The sequence below is a fragment of the Pristis pectinata genome, chromosome 3 (assembly GCF_009764475.1).
Source record: "Pristis pectinata isolate sPriPec2 chromosome 3, sPriPec2.1.pri, whole genome shotgun sequence".
NCBI lineage: Eukaryota > Metazoa > Chordata > Chondrichthyes > Rhinopristiformes > Pristidae > Pristis > Pristis pectinata.
Window position 1 is genome coordinate 83,422,718 of NC_067407.1, and position 26,415 is coordinate 83,449,132.

A 26,415-nucleotide genomic window follows, 5' to 3' on the forward strand; every position below is an offset into this window, starting at 1 on the left:
GGCTATAAACCATAGACACACAGCACCGCAACCCCTGACAGTGCTCAGCACCCCATGAAATGGGGTAAAGCCAAAAAGCAGGAAACTTCAAGATTCTAAAAATCTATAAAAATGTGTTTTCATGTTTGTGGTTGTAAATTATTAGTATCATTCAGCCAACCTGTTAAAATACATTGGGCCTAAGAAAAAGTATGTGCAGCACATGTTGTGACAATACTCGTGTACAGTGGAGTTACATATAGCAGCAACTGTCATGAGACTTCATTAACCGTGGGAAGATATTCCGGTTTAAAATAACAGTAAATTCAACATCGGTCAATCTATGCTACATATAGCAGCTTCGGCTCATTCTAACTGCAGTTATTTTGGTTTTCCTTTTGTAGCTTGCTTGATCCATTCTGTTTGTTTGGGATAGTAAGGGTTCCTGACTGTAGTGTTGTCAGATCTGCATGGTATGTTAGGTTCAATACATGCAGTGTTTTGGCTTCACATTAATGTACATCACTCATTTTAAGATTCATAATTTGTCCCACCGAATTTGAGTTTGGACAATTCTCACAACTTTTTTGTCTCTTATTTTGTTTGTCAGGGGCATGGGCACTATTTCTAAAGCTCCTTCTTCTTCTTGAGCTCATCCATCAAAATCCATTGATAGTCACATTGCAAATCTCAGGACTTGGCCTCTTTAGGATCTAGAAACATCTCCAGCAAAGAGGTGCTGTGTGTTCTGTCTCTCACTGCAGTCACAGGTCTTGAGAATTGTAGTGTTGCCCTATTTCACCATATTCACTCCTGATCAGCTTATTTGGGTACAGAGGTTGCTTTGGGTCTGTTTCATCACAATCCTCAGAAGAAGCAGCTCAGTGGGTCAATGCCTGTGCTGACCCCACTATCAGTGTCTTCAAGTCCTGCCTGTAATGCTCCTCATGGTTGGTCACAACAACGGTCCTGCCGACCTGTGTTGTCACAAGGAAACTCCTGCGTGCTTATCTGTAGTCACATCTCCATGTGAGGATGCCTGGCGCTCTCCGCTGTTGACATTCATTACCAAAGGCAGCCAGTGATGATTCTGTGGCTGACATTCTACACTGGGTCAATGTTACATTGCATTGGTGGAGCGTTCTCACACCAGTCAAGCACTTGGTGCTGGAGTAACAGAGGGCAGATGTGGAGGTTTTAGTCCTGGGGTTTGGAGAGATATAAGATATTTATTTATTAGTCATATGTACATCAAAGCACACAGTGAAATACGTCTTCTTGCATTGCTAAGAATGTGCTGGGGGCAGCCCGCAAGTGTCGCCACTCTTCCAGCGCCAACATAGCATGCCCACAACTTCCTAACCCATACGTCTTTGGAATGTGGGAGGAAACCGGAGCACCCGGAGGAAACCCACGCAGACACTGGGAGAACATACAAACTCCCTACAGGCAGCAGCAGGAATTGAACCCGGGTCACGCTAACCGCAATGCTACCGTGCGAGAGGTGCCCCCTTTTGAATTTGCTTCTCATTTTCTCAATGTGGCTCTTGCAGACAGTGCAGGGTGATTCCATGGTAAAATAGGTCTGTGTAGAGAATGGCAACTGTTCCAGTTGATAATTAGCCTTCAATTCACTGTATGATGTACTGTATAATGCTGTGATTTGCTTGGGCTTGGATAGTTGATTAGCAGTGTGGAAGTCAGCCGGTCTGGCTGGTGTGGGCTCGATCTGGGGTCTTATTGTCAGATGACCAGCCTTGGGTTTCCAGGAGTCAGTGGGGATGTTGCAATTTTTCATTGTTTCGAGGAAGTTTTATCCTCTGACAAAATTGAGGGAAAAGGCCGCAGTGGTTCAAGAGAGGTATGGAACATGGTTCTGAAGAAGACATCACCTGTCAGACGAATGTCATCTTGCATTTCACAGAGAATGGTGTGAGTGTGAGTGTGGTGGGATAAACTCATTTGTTGGCTGCTTGGAACTGAGGTTATGAATAATGAATGGTATTCATAAAAACACGTGCTCACATATGTTCATTTCACAAATACTCAGCTAACAAATATTTCCCTTAACAAGGGCACAGTAATAGTCATGTCATTGGATTGGTCATCCAGAGATCCAAAGCTGGGTGTGTTTGCATGGATTGGTTAGTCATTCATGTAAATGTTAGAACAGAGGTGCCAGCATTCTTTAAAGACCAGGTCCCTGATGAAGTTCATGAAAGTAAAGGACCTCACTGCCTCCACCCAAGCATGTGGACTTCTGTGGTGTGTGACTTCCAGCTGCAACGATCCCACTGTTTTGGTGTGGGAACTCTGCCCCGTCAGCTGGCAAAATACAGTGCCCAGTGAATCATTTAGCCTGGTCTTCGATGGACTGGACACCCAAGACTATCATCTCCATGCCACCAGATTGGTTCTGTTCACACTGGTGTCCCCCAGCCTGGTCTTCTCCAGACTGACCACCCATAGACATGTCATCTCCAGACTCATTGTGTCCAGGATGATCTTGATCAAGTTGCATGCCTGGAAACTGATCTTTGCCAGGCTAGTTTGTCCAGATCAAAGACCCACCTATTGGAGACACACAGATTACTCCCCTCCCCTGCCCCTCAGAGTGATTGCTCCCAGCCAGCACACGTCCAGACTGTTGTTCCAGATCCCTGAAGTTTGCTCTTCTCTTGACTTATCACCCCTAGACTGGTCACATCTAGACCAATTTACCCCAGTTTGTTCACCTCCTGACTGATCACCCCATGACCGCTCACATCCAGACTGATCTTCCCCACTCTGCTCACCTCCAGACTGAACACACACCCATTCTGGTTGCATCCTTGAGGATCTTAGTACCATTTCTGACTGCCAGTTTAAGCTGTCACAGGCCAAGAATTCCCAGGAGTCAGTGGGGACGTTGCATTTATTTTCATTGTTTTGAGAAAGTTTTATCCTTTGACCAAATTAAAGGAGAAGAAAGGCTACAGTTGTTCGAGAGATGTATGGGACATGGTTCTGAGGAAAATATCACCTGATAGATGAACATCATCTTGCATTTCACAGAGTGATGCGAGTGTGGTGGGGTAGGATAAACCCACTTGGAGCTGAGGTTGTAAATAATGAATGGTATTTGTAAAAATACATGCTCAGTCACGTTCATTTCACAAAATACTCACCTAACAAATATTCCCTGTAGCATAGACACAGTGATAGTTGTGTCATACGACCAGTAGCCCCTGGAATGTGAGTTCACATCCCTTGGAATGTGTGTTGCAGTGTTGGTAAAAGCTGCTCCCTGTATAAGTCATTCTACAGGAACAAACGATTATCTTTAGGGAAATAGACATGTATCCGTACCATGACTGACCTTTATATGATCGCAACTCCACACAACAAGGATTGAATCCTGTGAATCTCTTGAAGTGACCTGGCATCGCACCTCAGGGCTTTGTGTTCTATGGGCAGACCTCAGAGAAAAATAATTAACAAATTGGTGAAAGACGCATTTTGGTCTGCCTGAAACCCGGTGGTCTTCCAGTGCAACGAGATGTCCACAAGTGAATGCTGCCAACTGGCACATTCCAGGGTGCCGGAGTATGTGCTGAGGGAGAAGCATTGAAGCTTGGTGTAGGCTCCACAAAGGCTCTGTGGGAAGACCACAGCCTGGGGCTCTGCTGCCACTGGACACTGAGGGGCTGGGCCCTGTGTAACTGCCTCTCAAAAGCTTCACAGATGCATCGTTTAAGGAGGAAACATGAGTGGTGCTGATATATTATAAGGTAACGCTGTGGCGACTCACCTTACCGGTATTGAACTGGCTCCCGAGATCATGAGCGTCGTCGGAGGCCCCGACCTAAGATGGCGCGGGGCCCTCCTTCTTCTCCACCGTTGGGCTACGAAAGTCCGCACGTGGGAGGATCAGGTGACCCGCACGTGACGTCAGCGCGGGAACTGAAGCGCGGGAAGAGTTTCGGTATTAAAAGGTGCACGGCGCCCCTGTCGAGCAATCGACTTCTGACTCCAAGCAACAGACTCCGTGTTTTTATTCTATAGTAGTGTAGCTAGCCGCTACATTGGTGACCCCGACGGGCCCAAACGTTTTTGGACCCACAATGTCTGTGCAACAAGAGGTACAGGCAGTAGCCCTTAAACTGCCCACCTTTTGGACCCTCCGGCCACGTGTCTGGTTCGACCAGGCCGAGGCCCAGTTCCAGATTCGCCAGATCACCAGGGACGACACCAAGTACTACTATGTGGTGAGCGCCCTCGACCAAGACACCTCAGCCCATGTCGAGGACTTCATCCAAGCGCCCCCGGAGGAGGAGAAGTATGATAAGTTCAAGACTCTCCTTCTTGAGACTTTTGGCCTTTCCCGACGCGAACGGGCCTCCTGCCTCCTCCACCTCGATAGGTTGGGTGACAGACCCCCCTCCCACCCCCCCCGCGCTCATGAACGAGATGTTGGCCCTGGCAGACGGCCACAAACCCTGCCTGATGTTCGAACAGGCCTTTCTAGAGCAGTTACCCGACGACATCCACCTGCTCCTGGCGGATGCCGAATTCAGCGACCCCCACCCCCGGTAGGTGGCTGCCTGTGCTGATGTCCTTTGGCGAGCAAAGAAGGAGAGCAGGGCGTCTGTCGAGTGTGTTGCCACACCACGTGCCAAGCGGCCCAGCAGGCCAGATCTGGCAATCAACCGCACCCCATCCGCCACCAGGTCTGAGGCACCAACTGACCAATGATGTTTCTACCACCAGCAGTGGGGCACAGACGCCCGCAGGCGCCGGCCACCATGCAGGTTTCCGGGAAACACCAGAGCCAGCAGCCGCTGATGGCTACAGCAGCCGGCCACCTGGATAGCCTTTTGCATGTGTGGGACAGGCGTTCCGGCTGTTGTTTCTGGTAGATACCGGGGCCGAGGTCAGCGTCATGCCTCCCAACAGCCACGAGACTCGCAACCGCACACCAGGACCAGCCCTCAGAGCTACCAATGGCAGCGCCATCCAAACCTTTGGCACCCGCTCGGTGCAGCTCCAGTTCGGCACCAGCAACTTTACCTGGACATTCACCCTGGCCGCCATTGCGCAACCACTCCTCGGGGCAGATTTCCTTCGTGCCAACAGTCTGCTGGTTGACCTGCGGGGTAAGCATTTGGTACATGCCAGGACCTTCCAAAGGTTCTCGTTGGGTGAGGCCAAACTACCAGCTCCACACCTCGACTCCGTCACCATGTCGACCAACGAGTTCGCCAGGGTCCTGGCAGAGTTCCCATCTGTACTAACACCCCAGTTCTCCACCATCTTGCCCAAGCACGGCATCCAGCGTCGCATCCCCACCCAGGGCCCACCCCTCCACGCTCATGCCCGATGGCTACCCCTAGACAAGCTCAGCCTCGCGAAGGAGGAATTCAAAAAGATGGAGGAGTTGGGGATCATCCGCATTTCAGACAGCCCATGGGCCTCTTCGCAGCACATGGTCCCCAAAGCAGCCAGAGGCTGGCGACCCTGCGGCAATTACCGACACCTGAACGACATAACTACCCCGGACCGGTACCCTGTGCCGCATATTCAGGACTTCGCTGCCAACCTGCATGGGCGGTCCATTTTTTCCAAGGTTGACCTCGTCCGTGGCTATCACCAGATCCTGGTGCATCCGGACAACATTCCAAAGACGGCGCTGATCACACCTTTCGGCCTCTTTGAATTCGTCTGGATGCCCTTTGGCCTCAAGGACGCTGCTCAGTCCTTCCAACGACTAATGGACGAGGTCAGGCACGGCCTTGACTTCACTTTCATACACCTCGACGACATCTCGATCACCAGCAGCAGCTGCCAGGAACATTTCACGCACCTCCGCCAACTCTTTGCTCGCCTGAGGGATTTCGGCCTGACCATCAACCCTGCCAAATGCCAGTTCGGGCTCGAGACAATCGATTTCCTGGGCCATTGGATCGACAAACACAGCACCTCGCCCCTGTCTGCAAAGGTCAACGCCATCCGCCTCTTCGCCAGACCCACCTCCATCAAGGGCCTGCAGGAATTTCTCGGTATGGTAAACTTTTATCACCGGTTTATACCATCCGCGGCCCGCATCATGTGCTCGTTGTTTGCTCTCCTGTCAGGCAGAAGCAAGGACATTGTTTGGTCAGAGGAGGCTGACACTGCGTTCGTCAAAACCAAGCAGGCCTTGGTGGACGCGGTCATGTTGGTGCATCCTCGTACGGACGTCCCGACTGCCCTCGCGGTTGACGCCTCCAGCACAGCGGTCAGAGGCATTTTAGAGCAGCTCATCGAAGGGCGTTGGCAACTGCTGGCGTTCTTCAGCAGACACCTTCGACAACAAGAGCTCAAATATAGCGCCTTTGACCGCGAGCTGTTGGCATTGTACCTGGCCATCAGACACTTCTGATACTTCTTAGAGGGGCAGGCCGTTTACAGCTTTCACCGACCACAAGCCGTTGACCTTCGCTTTCAACAAGGTCTCAGATCGCTGCGTGGCAGCAGCGGCACTTGTCGTACATCTCAGAGCATACCACTGACGTCCGCCGTCTGTCTGGGAAAAAGAATGTGGTCGCGGATGCACTTTCACGCCCACCATCCAAGTTTTGTCCCAGGGGTGGATTTCGGCGCCTTGGCGGAGGCACAACAAACGGACATGGAGGTGCCCAGCTATCGCACCGCAGTCTCTGGCCTGCAACTGCAAGACCTACTGGTAGGCCCTGGTGAGCGCACCCTGCTCTGCGATATCTCCACCGGTAAACCCCACCCCATCGTTCCAGCTGCCTGGCGTCGACGGGTGTTTGATTCCATCCATTGCCTAGCACACCCATCCATCCGGACTAGTGTCCGGATGGTGTCCGACAAGTTCGTCTGTCATGGCCTGCGTAAACAGGTTTCCGAATGGGCCCACTCCTGCACACACTGCCAAACCTCAAAAGTACAGCAGCATGTCAAGGACCCTCTGCAGGACTTTCAACCTACCCACTGGAGGTTCGACCATATCCATGTCGACCTTGTTGGTCGCCTCCCAGTTTCCCGAGGAGCGTGGTACCTCCTTACGATTGTCGACCACTTTACCAGCTGGCCTGAAGCCATTCCCTTCACGGACACCTCCACCCAGTCCTGCGCACGGGCCCTTTTGTCAACTTGGGTGGCCTGTTTCGGTGTCCCGGCCCATATCACCTCAGACAGGGGAGCTCAATTCACCTCCGGCCTGCGGTCTGCCGTCGCCGACTTGTGGGGTTCCAGGATCCACCTCACCACCGCCTATCATCCGCAATCCAATGGGCTGGTGGAGAGGTTCCATCGACACCTGAAGTCGGCACTCATGACCAGCCTTAAGGGGCTCAACTAGGTGGATGAACTCCCCTGGGTCCTGCTGGGGATACGTACCGCGCTAAAAGAGGACCTGCATGCCTCATCCGCGGAGATAGTCTATGGAGTGCCCTTGGTCATCCCAGGTGAGTTCCTACCAGCCCCTCGGGGGCCAGATGAAGAACCTGCTACGATGCTCGACCGGTTGCGTGAGCGGCTTGGCAACCTAGCCCCGATACCCACCTCGTGACATGGACAGGCCCCGACCTGTATGCGGACGTCCCTCTGAGACTGTAAGTTTGTCTTTGTCAGGAGGGGTGCGCACCGAACACCGCTGCAGCGGCTGTACGTAGGGCCATTCCGGGTCGTCAACAACAATGAGTCTACGTTTGTGCTGGACATTGAGGGGCTCGAGGAGGTTTTTACAATTGACCGGCTGAAGCCGGCTCATTTAGACCTGGAGCAACCGGTAGTGGTCCAGCGAGTGCGACGCAGGGGCAGGCCACCCAAGTCATAGTTTATTTAATTCTGGCTTTCGCGACAGTATCACCGGTTCTGGGGGTGGGGGGTGGTTATGTGGCGACTCACCTTACTGGTATCGAACTGGCTCCCGAGATTGCGAGCGTCGTCGGAGGCCCTGACCCAAGATGGTGGGGGGCCCTCCTTCTTCTCCATCATTGGGCTAGGAAAGCCCGTGCGCGGGAAGGTCAGGTGACCCACACGTGACGTCAGTGCGGGAACTGAAGCACGGGAAGAGTTTCGGTATTAAAAGGCGCACCGCGCCCCTGTCGATCAATCAACTTCTGACTCCAAGCAACAGACTCCGTGTCTTTATTCTATAGTAGTGTAGCTAGCCGCTACAACGCATTGAATAATTTGGTACAGTCAGTGAAGATGATGAATGCCCCAATTGTATTTATTATGAACAAAGAATATTTTTGGAAAGGTGAAGCTCTTAGAAATTAACTGCATTGGTCAATTAATGACAAGATGCTCACATCCCCAGAGTAAGTGAAAACCATACAGGAAAAAGGAGACACACGAGACTGCAGAGGTTGGAATCTGGAGCAACAAATAATCTGCTGGAGGAACTCAGTGGGTCGAGCAGCATCTGAGGGAGGAAAGGAGAGGAGAGTCCTGACGTAGTGTTTCAACCCAAAATGCCGATAATTCCTTTCCTCCCACAGATGTTGCTCAACCTGCTGAGCTCCTCCAGCAGACTGTGTGTTGCTCCATACAGGAAAGAGCTTGCAGGCATTTGCTGACTGAATTCCCAGAGCCCAGCTATTTAAGTGACAGTGACTGGTCCAGTCGTCCCCACAGCACAGGCTGTGCAACACGGAAGTCCAAGACTCAAGGACTTTCAGGGAGTATTCAGTCGGTTTGTTCTACAGTGGGAGCACTCAAGGACCATCAACTGATATTGGGGTGTTAGAGGATGTGTGGGTGATATTGGGCATCCTCGCTGCACTACCTGAGGCCCCGTTTCAGTCTGCAGGTGTGGGGGAAAATATGTGCTGATTCTAGGCTGGGTGACTGGGTTAGCACAATTCATCACATTGACATATGATCACACTGAACAGCATCAGTAAACTCCAAAAAGCCTGTTGTATTCAACCAGCACACCTTTCACTGAAACTCAACTGAAGTTTTACTATTGAGCTTCAACTTACAGCAAACAGTGCTATAATCCCCTTGTACCTTCAATGTTAGCAGGAAGGGGACTGCCTAACATGCGTTTCAAATAGAAATAATTCATGGCACTAATCATTCTTTATCGGTTGCAGAGTTACCAAGTCTTTGATGAGGTTAAATCAAACCACTTTGTTTTCCATATCAGGCTTTGTACTCACACTTGTGTAATGTTCCCCTACAGCGTAGGATTCTTTTCACTTCCTTTGCTCCAATTTGGTCTCTTTTTAAGCCCTATTTCATGTATGCTTCAGGTTAGCCACATGTTTGCTTGGACTTAAAGTGTTAACGTAATTCATTCTGGGCACAAAAACATCCTTCAATTCAGCTGTAGGTTTTTAACCTTGGAATAAAAGCTTTAAGTGACAACACAATAATATGTCGCCCCCAAGGGCAAAGTTCACATTGCAATTCTTAAATGAATATGCTCATGTAAAATGTCCCTCTCTCCCTCCATTTTGTGTTTAAAGGTATGTGCTACTTGGAGAGAAATGTTTGGAGGTTATTGAGTCTGCACAGGGATGTAAGGAATGAGTAGCCACAGATGGAATGTACTATGGCTAAATTTATTTCCTGATCAGAAGACAAACAATATGTGAGATGTTAGCTGTCAGTGCACTGAAGAACCTGGGCATCCTGGTTCATGAGACCAATAGGCAATCCTGCAGGTACAGGAATCAGTTAGGAAGGCAAATATTAAATGGACCTTTATTGCTTGGGGGTTGGGAATATAAAGAAGCCTTGCTGAGAACATAAGAAATAAGAGCAGGAGTAGGTCATATGGTCCCTCAAGCCTGCTTTGCCATTCAATGATAGCATGGCTGATCTAATGTGGACCTCATTTCACTTTCCTGCCTAACCTTAAGATAAGATAAGATAAGATATCTTTATTAGTCACATGCACATTGAAACACACATTGAAATGCATCTTTTGCGTAGAGTATGCTGGGGGCAGCCCGCAAGTGTCGCCATGCTCCCAGTGCCAACATAGCATGCCCACCGTACATCTTTGGAATGTGGGAGGAAACCGGAGCACCTGGAGGAAACACACGCAGACACAGGGAGAACGTACAAACTCCTTACAGACAGTGGCCGGAATTGAACCTGGATCGCTGGTGCTGTAGTAGCGTTACACTAACCACTACACTACTGCATCTGCCTTCTAAAGTCTGAAAATCTATATCCGCCTTAACGACCTCTGCCTTCACAATTCTCTGGGTAGAGTTTCCTGAGAGAAGAAATTTCTTCTCATCTCTGTCTTAAGTGGATGACTTTTTATTCCAAGACTGTGTCTCCTAGTTCCAGGTTCCCCTGCCAGGGAAAGATTAAGCCCCTCAAAATTTGTGTTTCAATAGGATCACCATTCATCCTTCTAAAATGCAGAAAATATAAGCCTGGCTTCCTCTGAACTGCCTGCAAGGCAAGCATATCTTTCTTAAGTATGAGGACCAAAACTCCGTGCACTACTCCAGGTGTGGTCTCACCACCACCCTGTACAGTAGTGGCAAGACTTGCTTCCCTTTGTACCCTATTCTTCCTAGAACAAATGCCAAAATTCTGTTTGCCTTCCTATTGGTTCCTGGACCTTTATGCTAACTTTTCCTGTTTCATATACAAGGACAGCCAGATCCCTCCGATCATCAGCACATGAATACACTAATGTTCTCAAAGCAGGGAATTACCATCAAACACTGATGCTCTCAGTCATCATCTAGTGCCAGAGCCGACTGCTGCTGTTGGATCACCTGGAGCCTATACCCATGAGGACTGTACAAATCATATCCTGGACAGAACCAAAATCCTGAACTGCTTCAGTGGAAGTCAGGTGTACCAGAGAGAAGAGATCTCTGGCTTATTTCAAAGATTTTGTTAAATAATAGCTTTGGGTAAGATAGGGTGGAGAAGTAAATGTAGTAATATATATAAAATTTATATAGTAATACATATATAACTGAATGTACGTAATTGATAACTGTTTTCATCCAAGTCAGCAAGTATCAGGATGCATTTGGGGGTTATGTTTAGATCTTTGGCATTCACTACTTTGGTTGATATCTGTAAGGACTATGTTTTACAGACGTGCACTCAGCAGGCTTGAAGGAAATAAGTAACTTCCTAAAGATGAGACTCAACCTTTTTAGTATGCGAAGATATAGGACGAGGGGTCCCTTTTACACAACCTTGTTGAGATTTAGAATGCACTGCCTGACAGGATGGTGTACGTAGATTCAACAGAAACCTTTAAATGGAAATCAATCAAATACTTCTAAGGGGAAATCTATTCCAGGAATAATGTGGAAACACAGGATGAGTGGAACCAACTGGATTGGTCCATGAAAGAGCCAACGCACACTCAATCAGTTCTGCATTAATGAATTGTGGCCGTGTCCAGGACAATAGGGTATAAATATAGGCTGGTCATCAACCAAAGATCAGACAAAGACTCAGAATTCTGATTTTGGCAATGAACAGTGAAAATGTGGAACCGTAGACAATGTGGAATGGATAAGGTAAATACTGGCAAAGATCAGTGCTGAGTAATGCATTAGCTTCATGCAAAATTCCTAAGAACAATCAGCTGGTTCCTCAGATCAATACAAAAGTGTGTTTACCCCAAATAAATATCTGAATTTCACTCTTCAGAGAAATGGTATGAAGCACGCTGATAGTTAATATCATCACTGCTAGGGTAGAAACCCAGCCTAAACTGAGTAAACCAGCATGTAAAATAAAAAGCATGAACCTAAAATTTCAAGCTCCCCTCTTGTTTTTTTTCATGGAGGTGTCAAGTTTATCATGTAAACGCCCTAGCAACTGAGCAAAGAGGAGACAGATATGGTAAGTGATAATCTGCTATTTTTCAGAAGAAAATCTCTCCAATGACTCAGTTTGTGTGCATGAGCCACAAGTGTCAAGCAGGAACCAGTCTCATGCCTGCCTTTGTGTTAAGGTCACTGAACCAGGCCAATGAGACAGGAGGGTGGAGACCACTGTTCGGTTGCCAGGAGATTAGACATCAGCCAGGAGTCCTGCTCAGAAGAGAAGACTTTACGTAGAGAGTTTTAGAACATGGAATTTGCCACCACATGAAGTGGTAGCATTTAAGCAAAGGTCATATACTGTATGAGGGAGAAAGGAATAGAAGAATGTCGGTTGGTTTAGATAAAGCAAGATGGGGGATGTGTCTTTGAGGCATTATTACCAACTGAGACCATTGGACTGAATCCTGTTTCTGAACTATAAATCCTGTGCAATTCTAATTGCTAATCAATGAATCAACCATGGAAATATAGAAAATATTTTTTAAAATACTTAGAGTAAATATTTTAAATATTGATGATGTAGGCATCACCAATAGTTTGTCCTGGTCCAACCACATAGACACCATGGCCAAGAAAGCACACCAGTGTCTCTACTTCCTCAGGAGGTTAAGGAAATTTGGCATGTCTCCACTGACTGTCACCAATTTTATCAATGCACCACGGAAAGCACCCTATCTGAATGCATCACGGCTTGGTATGGCAACTGCTCTGCCCAGGACTCCAGGAAACTGCAGAGAGTTGTGGACACAGCTCATCACATCATGGAAACCAGCCTCCCCTCCATGGACTCTGTCTATACTTCTTGCTGTCTTGGAAAAACAGCCAACATTATCAAATACCCCTCCCACCCCGGCCATTCTCTCTTATCCCCCCTCACATCAGGCAGAAGGTACAAAAACCTGAAAGTGCATACCACCAGACTCAAGCACAGCTTCTATCCCGTTGTTATAAGACTATCGAATGGTTCCGTAGTATGATAAGATGGATTCTTGACCTCACTAGCTACATTGTTAAGGCCTTGCACCTTATTGTCTACCTGCACTGCACTTTCTCTGTAGCTGTTACAGTTTATTCTGCATTCTGTAACTGCTTTTCCCTTGTACTACTTCAATGTACTGAAGTTTTGAAATGATCCATATGGATGGCATGCAAAATGAAGTTTTACACTGTAAGTTGGTACATGTGAAAATAATAAACCAATTTACCAATTATCAATAGATGAAAATAATGCCAATGTGGATGTAAAATGAGGACCTGAATCGGGATTTGCTGAGATGTTCCTGTGTGGGAAAATGATCTGCCAGCATTCAGGACCCACTGGGTGTTTTTGCTGGGTTATTCTAGAGATCGAGTGAAAACTGACTGATATAAAGGATAGGTGCCTGCAACAGCCAAAGTACAATTGGTGAAACGATACCATCAGAACCATAGACACATATGTCTTGCGCCCAGCAATTTTACAAAGGTGACAAAAATCTTCAGCAAAACCTTGGGGGATCAAAGCCGGTCTACAGACTTGGATCTCCAGATGAACCCCGTGTTGACCTGTTGGGAGGTTGTCACTCCTTGTGCCACACAGGAAGAAGCAGGAAGTTCAACGGTCTTCAGGAACTCAGTATTAGATACTGGTAGGGCGATGAAAACATCCATCCAGGCAACGCACTTCAGAATCTTGTTTACTTCAGTAAGATCCACTCTCATGCTTCTGAAATCCAATGAGCATGGGGCAAACTTGCTCAACTTCATATGTCAATTCCTTCTCTCAGAAATCAACCGAGTAAATCTCCTCTGCACTACCTCTACAGCCAGTATGTAATTATGAACTTAAAACAAAATAATCTAATGGAATGATGACCTGAAACTTCCCGGGAAATGACACTGTTCCATGCTGAACTGGTCCTGTATAAGGATCAGGAAGTTTGAATGTCTGTGTACCTGAAGTCTTGATCTTGCTGATCAATCTTTGCTGGGCTTTTCACAACCAATCTACTAATTTTGGACACCTTGCGGACTGAAATACCCGGGTTCAAGTTTCCTGCAATTTCCCTGCTCCTACACTGGGGAATCTGCACTCTGAACATCTACCAGGTCACACTTGCTCCAGGAAGAGTGAGCCCTTTAACTTCAAAAGGGAGGAACATTTGAAAGGGAGCAAGGTAAATATTGATTCATTTACGATATTTGGAATTAATTGTTTAGTCAAATATTATTAATTGTTTTGAGCCCTCATAATCATTTAAAGTACTGAGTCTGAGGATGGGTTTTGGGGATTAGGAACCAGAAAATCCTTGTGTACTTTCTGGTAAACTGGAGGATTTCTCAGTACGAATGTCTCTGTTTAATGCTACCTCTCTTCTCTTTCTTTCAAATGAAAGGGAGAAGGCAGTGTGGGGCTCAAGCAGACCTGAGAGGGAGAAGGCAGGATGCAGCTTCAGTGGACCGTGTAGGGTGAAGCGGCCATAGGGTAACTAAGCAAGGAATGCGCAGCAGGGTCCACAGGGAGAGCAGGGTGGGTGGCATGGGATGGCGGGAAGTGGAGAGGTACAGGGTGAAGAGCCAGCGCACCAGATCTGGTGAAGTGTGAACAGTCTGAGAAGGCAGGGTGAAGCGAGAGTGAACTTCGAGGGCACAGAGGGGGCGGGCGGCTGGAGAAAGCGCAGAAGGCAGCAGGATGATCCGGAGTGGAAATGGCAAACTGGGAGTGGACCCGGCAGTGTGGAGCTCAGGCTGACCTGGCCTGGCGGACCGTGGAGGGAGAACCGGGAGCAGGGATGGACAGAGCAAAGGGGCAACTAACCCAGGAATGCGCAGCGGTAACCGGCCGCAGGGTGAGCAGGGTGATTGGAAGTGGACCAGACAATGTGAAAAGGTTGCAGACATGGCACGGTGAAGCAGAAATCGATGCGGGCAAATGGGATTAGCCTAGAGACGTGCAGGGGTGGCATGGACATGGTGGGCCGAAGGGCCTGTTTCTGTGCTGTGTGATGCTATAAATATTGTTATTTTTAATTGGTTTATTGACTTTTAATTGCTTTGGAATGTTTTTAAATGTCGGGGACATTCAGAAGCATTCAATGTCCTTTGAGAGGTATGACAACTGGGAAAGCCTGGGGGGCAATGTATGGCCGGCAGTCATTATTTTGCTTAGCTGCTTCATGTGCAGGCAAGTCCTGGCCCATTGGCCTATTGATTAGCTTACACTGTGCCAGCCGATTGCTGTTTGCAATGTTTCAGCCTTTTGGTTTTTTTGGGAGGAAGAACAGAAGAATAAGTCCCAATATAATGGCAAACCTGCACGAGACCATAAGAAGACCACAGTTAGGGTACTCTGTGCAGATCTGGACTCCACAAAAATCTCAAGGATGCTGATTCAACGATTGTGTACAGTGCCAGGGTGTTGATGGGAATAAGGGTTGAAAATCAGCCTGTTTTTTATGATCAAAGGTTCGGAGTTAATTTACTACACTGGACAGAAACATGTGTTTAGAAGTTCATCCTTGATTGATTCCACTAAACATGCTCTATAACGTTGAGAGGACATTTTATTTATTATGAGGTTGTACTCTGCCTCAAAAATTAATTGAGCACTGCCACTGATGATGAATCTCCAGGAAGTGGCCTTTGATGGCAGGATATAGGATCTGGAAGCAACTAAAGAAATTGGTGTATTTCCATAAGGTTCCCTTGAAAAATGGCATAAATAGAAAAAAATTGTAATCGATTTTGAACAGGGAACAGAAGCGATCTTTTTCACAGGTGTTATGGATTGAAACAGAGGTCATGTTAACATTTACAGGAATACAAAAAAATAGAGGCAGGAATAAATCAACAGGCCCATCAAGTCTGCTCCGCCATTCCATATGATTAAGGCTGCTCTACGCTGGCTTCAATTCCTCTTCTGTATCAGTTCCCCGTAACCTGCCATTCCTCGATCTTTCAAATATTTATCCATCTCCACCTTAAGTATATCTAATGATCTGGCCTCCACCATCCTGTTCTAAGGTAGTTTGTAAAATCACAATTAAAATCTGCATTATGTCTCAGATCTCCATTAGAGGCTATCCTGACATAAGGGGCTAATGCCTTTTCTAATAATATTTCTTTATCTTTAGTTATCCTCATTCTTTCATTCCACTTTCACGTTCTTCCATGACGTCTTATTGTCAGATTTGTGTTTCTGTCATTATATTTACAGTTATACAGCATGCCCTTTGGCCCAACCCATCCATGTTGACCAGGATGCCTGTCTAAATGAGTCCCATTTTCCTGCATTTGGACAATATCCCTCCAAACCTTTCCTATCCATGTACCTGTCCAAACGTCTTTTCAAACAATGCAATTGTACCCACCTCTACCACTTCCTCTGGTAACTTGTTCTATATACCCACCACCCTCTGTGTGAAAAAGCTGCCTCTCAGGTGCTTTTAAATCTTTGCTGCTCACCTTAAACCTATGCCCTCGAGTTTTGGACCCCCCCCCCCACCTACACTGGGATAAAGATTGTGACTATCTACCCTTTCTATACCCTTCCTGCTTTTATGTACCTCTATAAGGGTCACCCTGAGCTTCCTTCGCTCCAGGGAAAACAGTGGCAACCTATCCAGTCTCTCCTTATACTGTAACTCAAGCCTTCCAGTCCAAGCAACACCCTTATGATTCTTTTCTGCACCCTCTCTAGCTTAATCACATCCTTCCTATAGCGTGGCAACCAGAACTGTACACAATAGTCCAAATGTGGTCTTACCAACATCCTGTACATCTGCAACATGACGTGCCAACTCTTGCACTCAATTCCACAGCCAATGAAGGCAAGCATGCCAGATGCATTCTTCACCACCCTGTCTACCTTTGTTGTCACTTGTTGTCAAGTGAGGATTATGTTTGTGAGGTGCGGGCTGTACTGATGGCTGGATACATACCTCAACCTGAATCATTGATTGATCTGTCCTACTTCAGATAGTGAGTGACCTTTTATGTATTCCTAGCATGTTCTGCTTTCATTTAAGTTTACATTAAGATTTCAAAGGACCCATGGAGAGCAAAATTTACAGCTCCTTCGAGGGTCAATCAAAAAAATTGCCAAATGTTGTGTCACCAGTCAACTGAAGCAGGACACAACTTCCATAAAAGGACAGCACACTGAATTCAAGTAGAGGTCCATCTTGCTGTGAAATGACATTTTGTGACTTTATAATGTTTTCAACTGAAGTCACAATTTTCAGTTATCCTGTTCCTTGTTCCATATTTTTGTGTCTGATGTCTCTTCATTACACTCAATATAAAATGTCTGATAATGTTCCCATAAAGTATTTTACCATGCTATACAGATGCAAGCTCTTACTGTAAGTCAAGACTGCTCTTTTAGTCATTCGGACATGTTGGATTAGAGTCCAGATTGTTGTTTTTATTGTGTTTTAGCTTTCTTTACGCTTGCTTATATGTTTGATTAATCACGTGTTTGTCTGTAAACTTTTAGTAACGTAGTGTATTTGGTTCTATACTTCTGTAGTTTTTGTCTGCAAAGCTGAAGTGTGATTCAGATAGTACCTGTTCACCGGTTTCCTTATCTAACTAGTTTAGACCAGTTTGCAGTGTAAAGGGAGAGCATGTGGTCAAGTTCTTTATCACTTCTTTTTACTTGCCCTGCTTGCTGGTACAGGCTGACCCCGTCTGTCCTGTGCGATGATGAATGTCTAATAAAGTGGCTGTAACCATAATGAGAAACACGATGATGTTGGAGGAACTCAGCAGGCCAGGCAGCATTCATGGAGAAAAGCAGGTGGTCAACGTTTCAGGTCAGGACCCTTCTTCAGGACTGAAGATAGGAAAAGGGGAAGCCCAATATATAGGAGGGAAAAGCAGAGCAGTGATAGATGGACAAAAGAGGGGAGGCGGGGTGGGCACAGGGTGATGATAGGTAGACACAGGTAAGAAATAGTGATAGGCAGGAGCGGGGGAGGAGGGGAGAACAGATCCACCATGTAAAGGTAAGAAGATAGAGGAAAAAAAGGCTAAGAAAGGGAAGAAGAGAAGAAGCAAGGTGGGGGGGGGGGGAGGGGGAGGTTGTGGGGATGAGGAGTGGGGAATTACCTAAAGTGGGAGAATTCAATATTCTTGCCATTAGACTGCAAGGTTCCAAGACGGAAAATGAGGTGCTGTTCCTCCAGTTTGCGCTTGGAATTCTCCTGGCAATGGAGGAGGCCGAGGACAGACATATCAGTGATAGTATGGGAGGGGGAGTTGAAGAGACTGGCAACAGGGAGATGCAGGTCATGGTAACGGACGGAGCACAGGTATTCTCTGAAACAGTCACCTAGTCTACCTTTGGTCTCACTAATGTAGAGGAGGCCACACCTGGAGCACCGAATTCAGTAGATGCTGCTTGGCCTGCTGAGTTTCTCCAGCATCATCGTGTTTCTCATCTAGATTCCAGCACCTGCAGTCCTTTGTTTCTCTGACTGTAACCATAAGATTTGCGCCTCATTCTTGACTTCTGAAGAACATTCTGGATGACACCATCTCCAGGTCCAACAACTCGGTGTCACAAACAGGATGGTTAAGAGGAATAAGGATGCGAAGAATCCCAGGTAAGACACAAAGTTCTGGTGCGCACATTTAACAGGAGGTAAGACCTTCCTCCTTACTTTCCTAATCATCAGAGAAGCAACCAGTTCTTGCCTCAATATACAACATGGGGATCCTCTTCTCTATTCTACTCTATTTTAAGTGAAGTTAAACAGTACTGTTCGGCTGTGCATGGCCCATTAATTTGACGATTCAGCGTCATCTATTCAGCTGTGTACAGTCCATTTGAATTATGATTGTACAATCTATTGATTCTGCCTGCAGCACAGTAGTGTAGTGGTTAGCGTAACGCTATTACAGCCACAGCGACCTGGGTTCAATTCCCGCTGCTGTCTGCAAGGAATTTGTACATTCTCCCCGTGTCTGCATGGGTTTCCTCCGGGTGCTCCGGTTTCCTCCCACAGTCCAAAGACGTACAGGTTAGGAGCTGTAGATATACTATGTTGGCACCGGGAGAGTGGCGACACTTGTGGGCTGCCCCCAGCACATTCTCAGTCATGCAAAAGGACGTGTTTCACTGTGTGTTTCAATATACATGTGACTAATAGATAAATACCTTACCTATCTATAGGCTCCCATTGATCCAGGCTATAGGCACCATTTGATTCAGGCTACAGGCCTCCAGTTAGCGAACAATTGTTCTATATCTACATGTGTAGTTGGAGGAGAATCAAAGCCATGGCTAAGTTCGAGAAGGAACCTACTACAGAAAAAGGGGGAACTAAACATCCAGTTGTTACATGTGAATAGATGACTGAGGTTTGAGTTCTTATCTGAACAAAGTATTCTAACTGGATAAGACTAGTGAAGAAATCAGAATGTAATATACCATCAGTGCTGAGTCTAATGGAATTTGATTGCTAGGTGATGTTGAAAGGGCATGGGGTAAGATCCAGAGAATGCCTGAGGGAAGAAGAAAAGTGGATGGACATTAGCAGTCTTGTCATAACTAAGAAAGAGAGAACGTGTTCAGTTACAAAGTCAGCTTGACAAAGATTGTGAAAATTCAAAAGAGCAGATACGGTATTGGTACTGGTTTATTATTGTCACTTGTACCGAGGTACAGTGAAAAGCTTGTCTTGCATACCGATCATACAGGTCAATTCATTACACAGTGCAGTTTCATTGAGTTAGTACATAGTGCATTGATGTAGTACAGGTAAAAAACAATAACAAATTAATATGTCACGGCTACAGAGAAAGTACAGTGCAGGTAGACAATAAGGTGCAAGGTCACAACAAGATAGATTGTGAGGTTAGAGTCCATCTCATCATATAAGGGACCCGTTCAATAGCCTTATCACAGAGGGATAGAAGCTGTCCTTAAGCCTTGTGGTATGTGCCCTCAGGCTCCTGTATCTTCTACCTGATAGAAGAGGAGAGAAGACAGAATGACCCAGGTGGGTGGGGTCTTTGATTATGCTGGCTGCTTCACCAAGGCAGCAAGAGGTAAAGACAGAGTCCAAGGAGGGGAGGCTGGTTTTCATGACGCGATGGGCTGTGTCCACAACTCTCTGAAGTTTCTTGTGGTCCTGAGCAGAGCAGTTGCCATACCAAGAAGTGATGCATCCAGATAGGATGTTTTCTATGGTGCGTTGATAAAAGTTGGTGAGTATCAAAGGGGACATACCAAATTTCTTTAGTCTCCTGAGGAAGTAGAGGTGCTGGTGAGCTTTCTTGGCTGTGTGTTAACTGAACAAGTGAGAAAGAAAAGGAAGAATTGTGATGAATTACAAAGTCAGTTATTATGGAAACAGTAAAAAATCTGAAGAGCAAATCTGTTTGTTAACTGAACAAGTGAGAAAACAAAAGCAGAAGTGTGATTGAGTCGAAGCAAGCTGTATGACACTCAGAGACAAAGTGATACAGTGCGGAGAAGCACAGCGAGGTCCTCAGAGGGGCGGTCCTGTCTCTGATCCTCCCCCTTGGGATACACCCCCTACATTGGACAATAATCCAAAGCAGCACTTCTATCTGAAGTTGGAGGACATGACATGGCTGCTACAGCAACCTCTTGTGATTCAAGTGATGATGACAACGATGAGAAAATAGGACTGGCAGCCATGCCTCGACTAGCTCCATTAAAGACCAAGCAAGTGAAGCTGCACAGGAATGAAGACAGATGCTATGAAAGAAAACAAGTGTTTTCTCACAAATCTGCTGAACCTGAGAAGATTGATAGATGGTCCAAATAGGTCCCACATGCTAAAAAAACAAGGTTCAAAGACCTGGACTGAACTTCTGTGTACTAAGAATATAAATGACCTGCACCCATATGATGGCATCCAAATTTTGGCCACTATGTTATCTCCTCGTCAAGTCAGACAGTTGATGCGTGCAGTTAATACTAGCAGAGGAAGGACAAGCAAAATGGACAAGGTGGTTGGAATGTCATTCAGATGTGGCTGCATGAACAAACCCCAACACCAATAGACTGGGGAAAAGTAGTCAGCTCAAGCAGAACACTAAGGACATCCCCGAATATGAGGAATGCTTCAGAACAGTGTGGTTGAACCACTCAGGGGTGCCAACGGTAAATGAAGATAACATCGAGGGATCTGACTGTGGTCCACTGATGTCAACCTCTATGGATGGCCCAAAGCCAGATGTTGCCAGAATGGTCAGGTTAACAAAATCAATTTGGAAGGAACCTAACACTTCAGACAGCCAACCAGTGGATATTGCTATCCAGGTGGAACGAGATATGGAAGTTCAAGTAAGAGCATTACAGGCGGCACTACCCATTGACCAACGACAGAAGTGTGACCAAGTCCCTAAAGGAGCATGGCACTATTGCGGTAAAATAGGACATTATGCTAGAAGTTGTAGGACCAGAAAGTGAGGTGCTCAATGGAAGCAGGCTCAACCATCAGCTCCACCAGTGTCAGAAGATCCTTACCTGACAGCACGGTTTCATCGACTGACTATTGATCAACAAAGGCAACTTTTAGATGTAATTGATGCAGTCTCAAGGTCAACAAATGACTAACTCCTTCCCTGCAGCCCGTACTCACCCTAATCAAAAATGGCCAGTTGGTACTAGAATTAATAGATGTTATACAATCGCCGTTGGAAGTGGTTGTATTGAAACATAAAAGCCACTCCAAAATGGACACAGTTGAAAACCATGGAAATGCATTGGCAGATGAGGCAGCAAAAAGGGCATAGAACATAGAACATTACAGCACAGTACAGGCCCTTCAGCTCACGATGTTGTGCCGACATTTTATCCTGCTCTAAGATCTACCCTCCCTCATAGCCCTCCATTTTTCTATCATTCATGTGCCTATCTAAGAGTCTCTTATATGTCCCTAATGTATCTGTCTCCACAACCTCTGCTGGCAGTGCATTCCACGCTCCTACCACTCTCTGTCTTAAAAAAAAACTTACCTCTGACATCCCCCCTGTACCTTCCTCTAATCGCCTTAAAATTACGCCCCCTCGCGTTAGCCATTTTCGCCCTGGGAAAAGTCTCTGACTGTCACTCGATCTATGCCTCTTATCATCTTGTACACCTCTATCAAGTCACCTCTCATCCTCTTTTGCTCCAAAGAGAAAAACCTTAACTCGCTCAATCTATCCTCATAAGACATGCTCTCCAATCCAGGCAGCATGCTGGTAGATCTCCTCTGCACCCTCTCTAAAGCTTCCACGTCCTTCCTATAATGAGGCGACCAGAACTGAACACAATACTCAGTGTGGTCTAACCAGAGTTTTGTGGAGCTGCAACATTACCTCGCGACTCTTGAACTCAATACCCTGACTAGTGAAGGCCAACACACCATACGCCTTTTTAACAACCCTATCAACGTGTGTGGCAACCTTGAGGGATTTTTGAGCATGGACCCCAAAATCCCTCTGTTTCTCCACACTGCTAAGAGTCCTGCCATTAACCTTGTATTCTGCTTTCAAATTCAATCTTCCAAAGTGTATCACTTCACACTTCTCCAGGTTGAACTCCATCTGCCACTTCTCAGCCCAGCTCTGCAGCCTATCAATGTCCTGTTGTAACCTATAGCAAACTTCTGCACTTTCACAACACCACCAACTTTTGTGTCAACCCTCGCAGCACAGGAAAGTATGAAAGAAATGAAAGGAATAAATGAAGTGTCGCCCAATGTCCCATTTTACCACAATAGTGCCATGCTCCTCTGGGGACTCGGTCTCACTTCTGTTGTTGGTCAATGGGTAGTTCTGCCTGAAATGCTCTTACTCCAACTTCCATGTCTCATTCCACCTGGTTAACTATATTCACTAACTGGCTGGAGAAAGTGTTAGGTTCGTTCCAAATTGATTTTGTTAACCTAACCTTTCTGGCCACATCCGGTAACATCCAACAAAGTCGTGAGAACAAACTTGAACTCTCTATCACATACAAACATGCAGGACGAAAACCACTATGATGCCAGAGGAACTCAGCAGGCCAGGCAGCATCCATGGAGAAAAGCAGGCAGTCAATGTTTCAGGTCAGGACCCTTCTTCAGGACTGTAAGAAGGGTCCTGAATAAGGATCCTGAAGAAGGGTCGTGACCCGAAATGTTGACCGCCTGCTTTTCTCCATGGATGCTGCCTGGCCTGCTGAGTTCCTCTGGCATCATAGTGGTTTTCATCTAGATTCTAGCATCTGCAGTCCTTTGTTTCTCAAACATGCAGGATATTAAAGAAATGCAAGCTCGATGCTTTAACAAAGAAAAGTGGTCCTGGATGCAGGATGATGGGAAATTGAACAATGATGGAGCATGGCGATATGGCACTAGTCACAGATTGGTAGTCCCAACCACATTGTTTCCTTATCTGGCACAGCAGACACACTCCCTAGGACACATTGGAGTGGAAAAGATGACTAGTAGATTCTCCCAATGGTGGTGGAATCCAAAGTTTAGGTTGCAAGCCCAACAAATGTTGGAAAGATGCATGACATGCCAGAAAACAAACCTGGGAGCAGTGGGAAAGCTACCACAAGTGCTCCAGCCCCACCTAGACCATTTTTGCACCTACAAGTGGATTACTTTATGCTACTGAAGTGCGGAGATACTCAGACGTTATTTTTACACAGAGAGTGGTGGGTGTGTGGAACACACTGCCGGCAGAGGTTGTGGGGGCAGATACATTAGGGACATTTAAGACACTCATGGATACTGTAGGCACATCAATGATAGAAACATGGAGGGCTATGTGGGAGGGAAGGGTTAGATAGATCTAGGAGCAGGATAAAATGTCGGCATAACATTGTGGGCTGAAGGGCCTATACTATGCTGTATTAGTGGACAAGTTCTCAAGGTGGATAGAGGCTGCTCCAGCAAGAAAAGCCATTGCCACACATACAGCAAAGACTACATCCCTAGATGAGGATTGCCATGTCACCTTGACTCTGACCAAGACACACACTTCACCGGAAATGTATGACAGGAGTAATGTGGACTGATGAATATTGAACGGTCCTTCCACTATCCACTTCATCTAGAGTCATCAGGACAGGTGGAACAAATAAACGGAACTATCAAACAAAGAGTGACTAAGTACCATGAAGCGGGTGTACCATGGCCTATGGCCCTCCCCATGGCCTTATGCAGCATCAGAGCAACCTTAAATGAAAAGACTACACTAAGCTCATTTGAGATGGTGACAGGGCGACCTATGCCATTACCCTGAGCTATTGACCTCAGAGAGGCTGATTTACACATAATGATAGACAGCCTGGTTGACTATTGTGTGAAACTCACCCAAACTGTTCAGTCTGCTTCTCAACAGTTTCTGCCATCCGTGACGATCCAGCAGATGGAGGACACGTCGTGATTCCTGGAGAGTGGGTCCTGATCAAGAAACCACATCAAGAGCCATTGGGTGCTGGGTGGGGAGGACCCTATCAGGTGCTGCTGATTATTAACTCAGCAGTAAAGGTCAAAGGAAAAAGTAAGTGGATACACGCTAGCCACTGCAAGCGAGCTAAGGTGGCACCAAGAAATGGAGACAGAGACAGCAAGCACTGAAGTTAATCTACTAGTAACCTCTGACTCAGTGCCTACGCTGCTGGCTACAGTGATTAAATCACTAACCAGCCAGAAGATGTTGAATGAAGTCACCAACCACTGGACTCGCTGAAGTCTTATACTCGACGCTGTTTCCGCAAGTTTTTCTCCCTTTGAATTTTCAGATGTACTGATTCAAAATGTTGTACTTAGAACCAAAGGGGTGACAGTTGGATTAGAGTCCAGGTTGCTGTTTTTGTTTTTCCTCGTAGTTTTAGCTTTCTTTACACTTACTTATATGTTTGTATAGTCACCTGTTTGTCTGTAAACTTTTAGTAACACAGTATATTTGGTTCTGTACTTCTGTAGTTTCTTTGTCTGCAAAGCTGAAGTGTGATTCAGATAGTACCTGTTCACCGGTTTCCTTATCTAACCAGTTTAGACTGGTTTGCAGTATGAAGGGAGAGCATGTGGTCTTTGTTACTTCTTTTTACTTGCCTTGCTTGTTGGTACAGGCTGACTCTGTCTCACCTGTACTACGATGAACGTCTAATAAAACGGCTGTAACCATAAGATTTATGCCTCATTCTTGACTTCCGAAAAACCTTCTGGATGATATCATTTCCAGATCTAACAGGCTGATACAATGGAATCAAAGCTCGGCTACCATAACCATAAATGACTGTAGTACTGTCTACCAGTTTGCCTGTGAAATGAATGCAACTGATACATGATACACAAGTTCAAGTTTATTGCCATGGGCATACACATCCAGGGTATAAACAGCATGAAAATTAGTTTTTGCAAGCAACAGCACAGTACATTACAAATATGACAAACATAAGTTACATAAACTTAATTTAACATAAATTATACATAACTTACATGACAAAATAAACAAAAATAGACATAATGACCTTAGTGCAAGTTGAGGGAAATATAGTCTGAGGTAGAATTTGGGTTTTGCAGGTCGATTCAAGAACCTGATGAGAGTGGGGAAGAAGCTGTTGTTGAACTTTGAGGTGTGGGTCTTCAGGCTCCTGTACCTCCTGCCTGATGGTAGCAATGAGAAGAGGGGATGGCCCAGATGGTTGGGGGGGGGGGGGGGGAGGTCCTTAATGATGGATATTACATTCTTGAGACATTGCCTCTTGTAGATGTCCTCGATTTTAATTTAATAGTCCATTTCATTTTCTCAAACTATTTGTGCCTTGTACATTTTACAAACTGGATGCTGGCTTCCCCCGATGTATGGATGCATTTTCAAAAAGTTGTGGCTTGTCTGAAGGTCTATCGTTGCTTGTAAAATAGAGAGATTTGACAGTAAAAGAACAGCAGCAGAAACATGGGTTGCCTCCATTTTCTCTGGGTGAAAGGTTTGAACTGGTGGTTTGACTAACTTAGGAAAGGCAATCAAGTGCTTTTCCTACTAAGCCTGTGTAAATACAGTCAATAGATGATAAAGGGTGTGTGTCATCCTGCCAACTGTTATTGACTGTAGGCACCTAGGCAGAAGCCCAGGCTGTCTCCAGTAGCAACTACATCCAAACAGTTATTACCTCAACACATGGGGATTAGGCCAAGCTGTTTACTTTCCTCTAATTTATTGCTTGCAACCAACAAAGCAGCTAGCTCAAGATTATCACTTTGCAGCAAAGAAGCAAACAGACGGTGTTTGCTTTGGGTGAATGCCTTGGTGAATTTGGCTGCATCTGTCAGCAAGTATCAATGTGTGGTGGGGACCCAAGATGCCAAACTGATATTCTGATGTATTTTCATTCACTGGATGAAGGATTAGCACTTGAATTAAGTGATGCAAAGAGTGTGACTGCCACAGTGCATTGTAAGAAGGGAATACAGGACCTTTGCAGTCAGTAGCTTTCTACTGGCTTATCCCATTTTGTTTGTGCCAACTCTTTCAGAGTGATCCAGAGTGAATCCCATTGCCTTACTCTGTTACAATTTCTGCTTTAAATAGTAATCCATTTTTTCAAACATCCAATCGCCCTGTACATAGATATTTTTCTTGTAATCCCCTCCTTCGTTTTGCCTATGTGAATTTG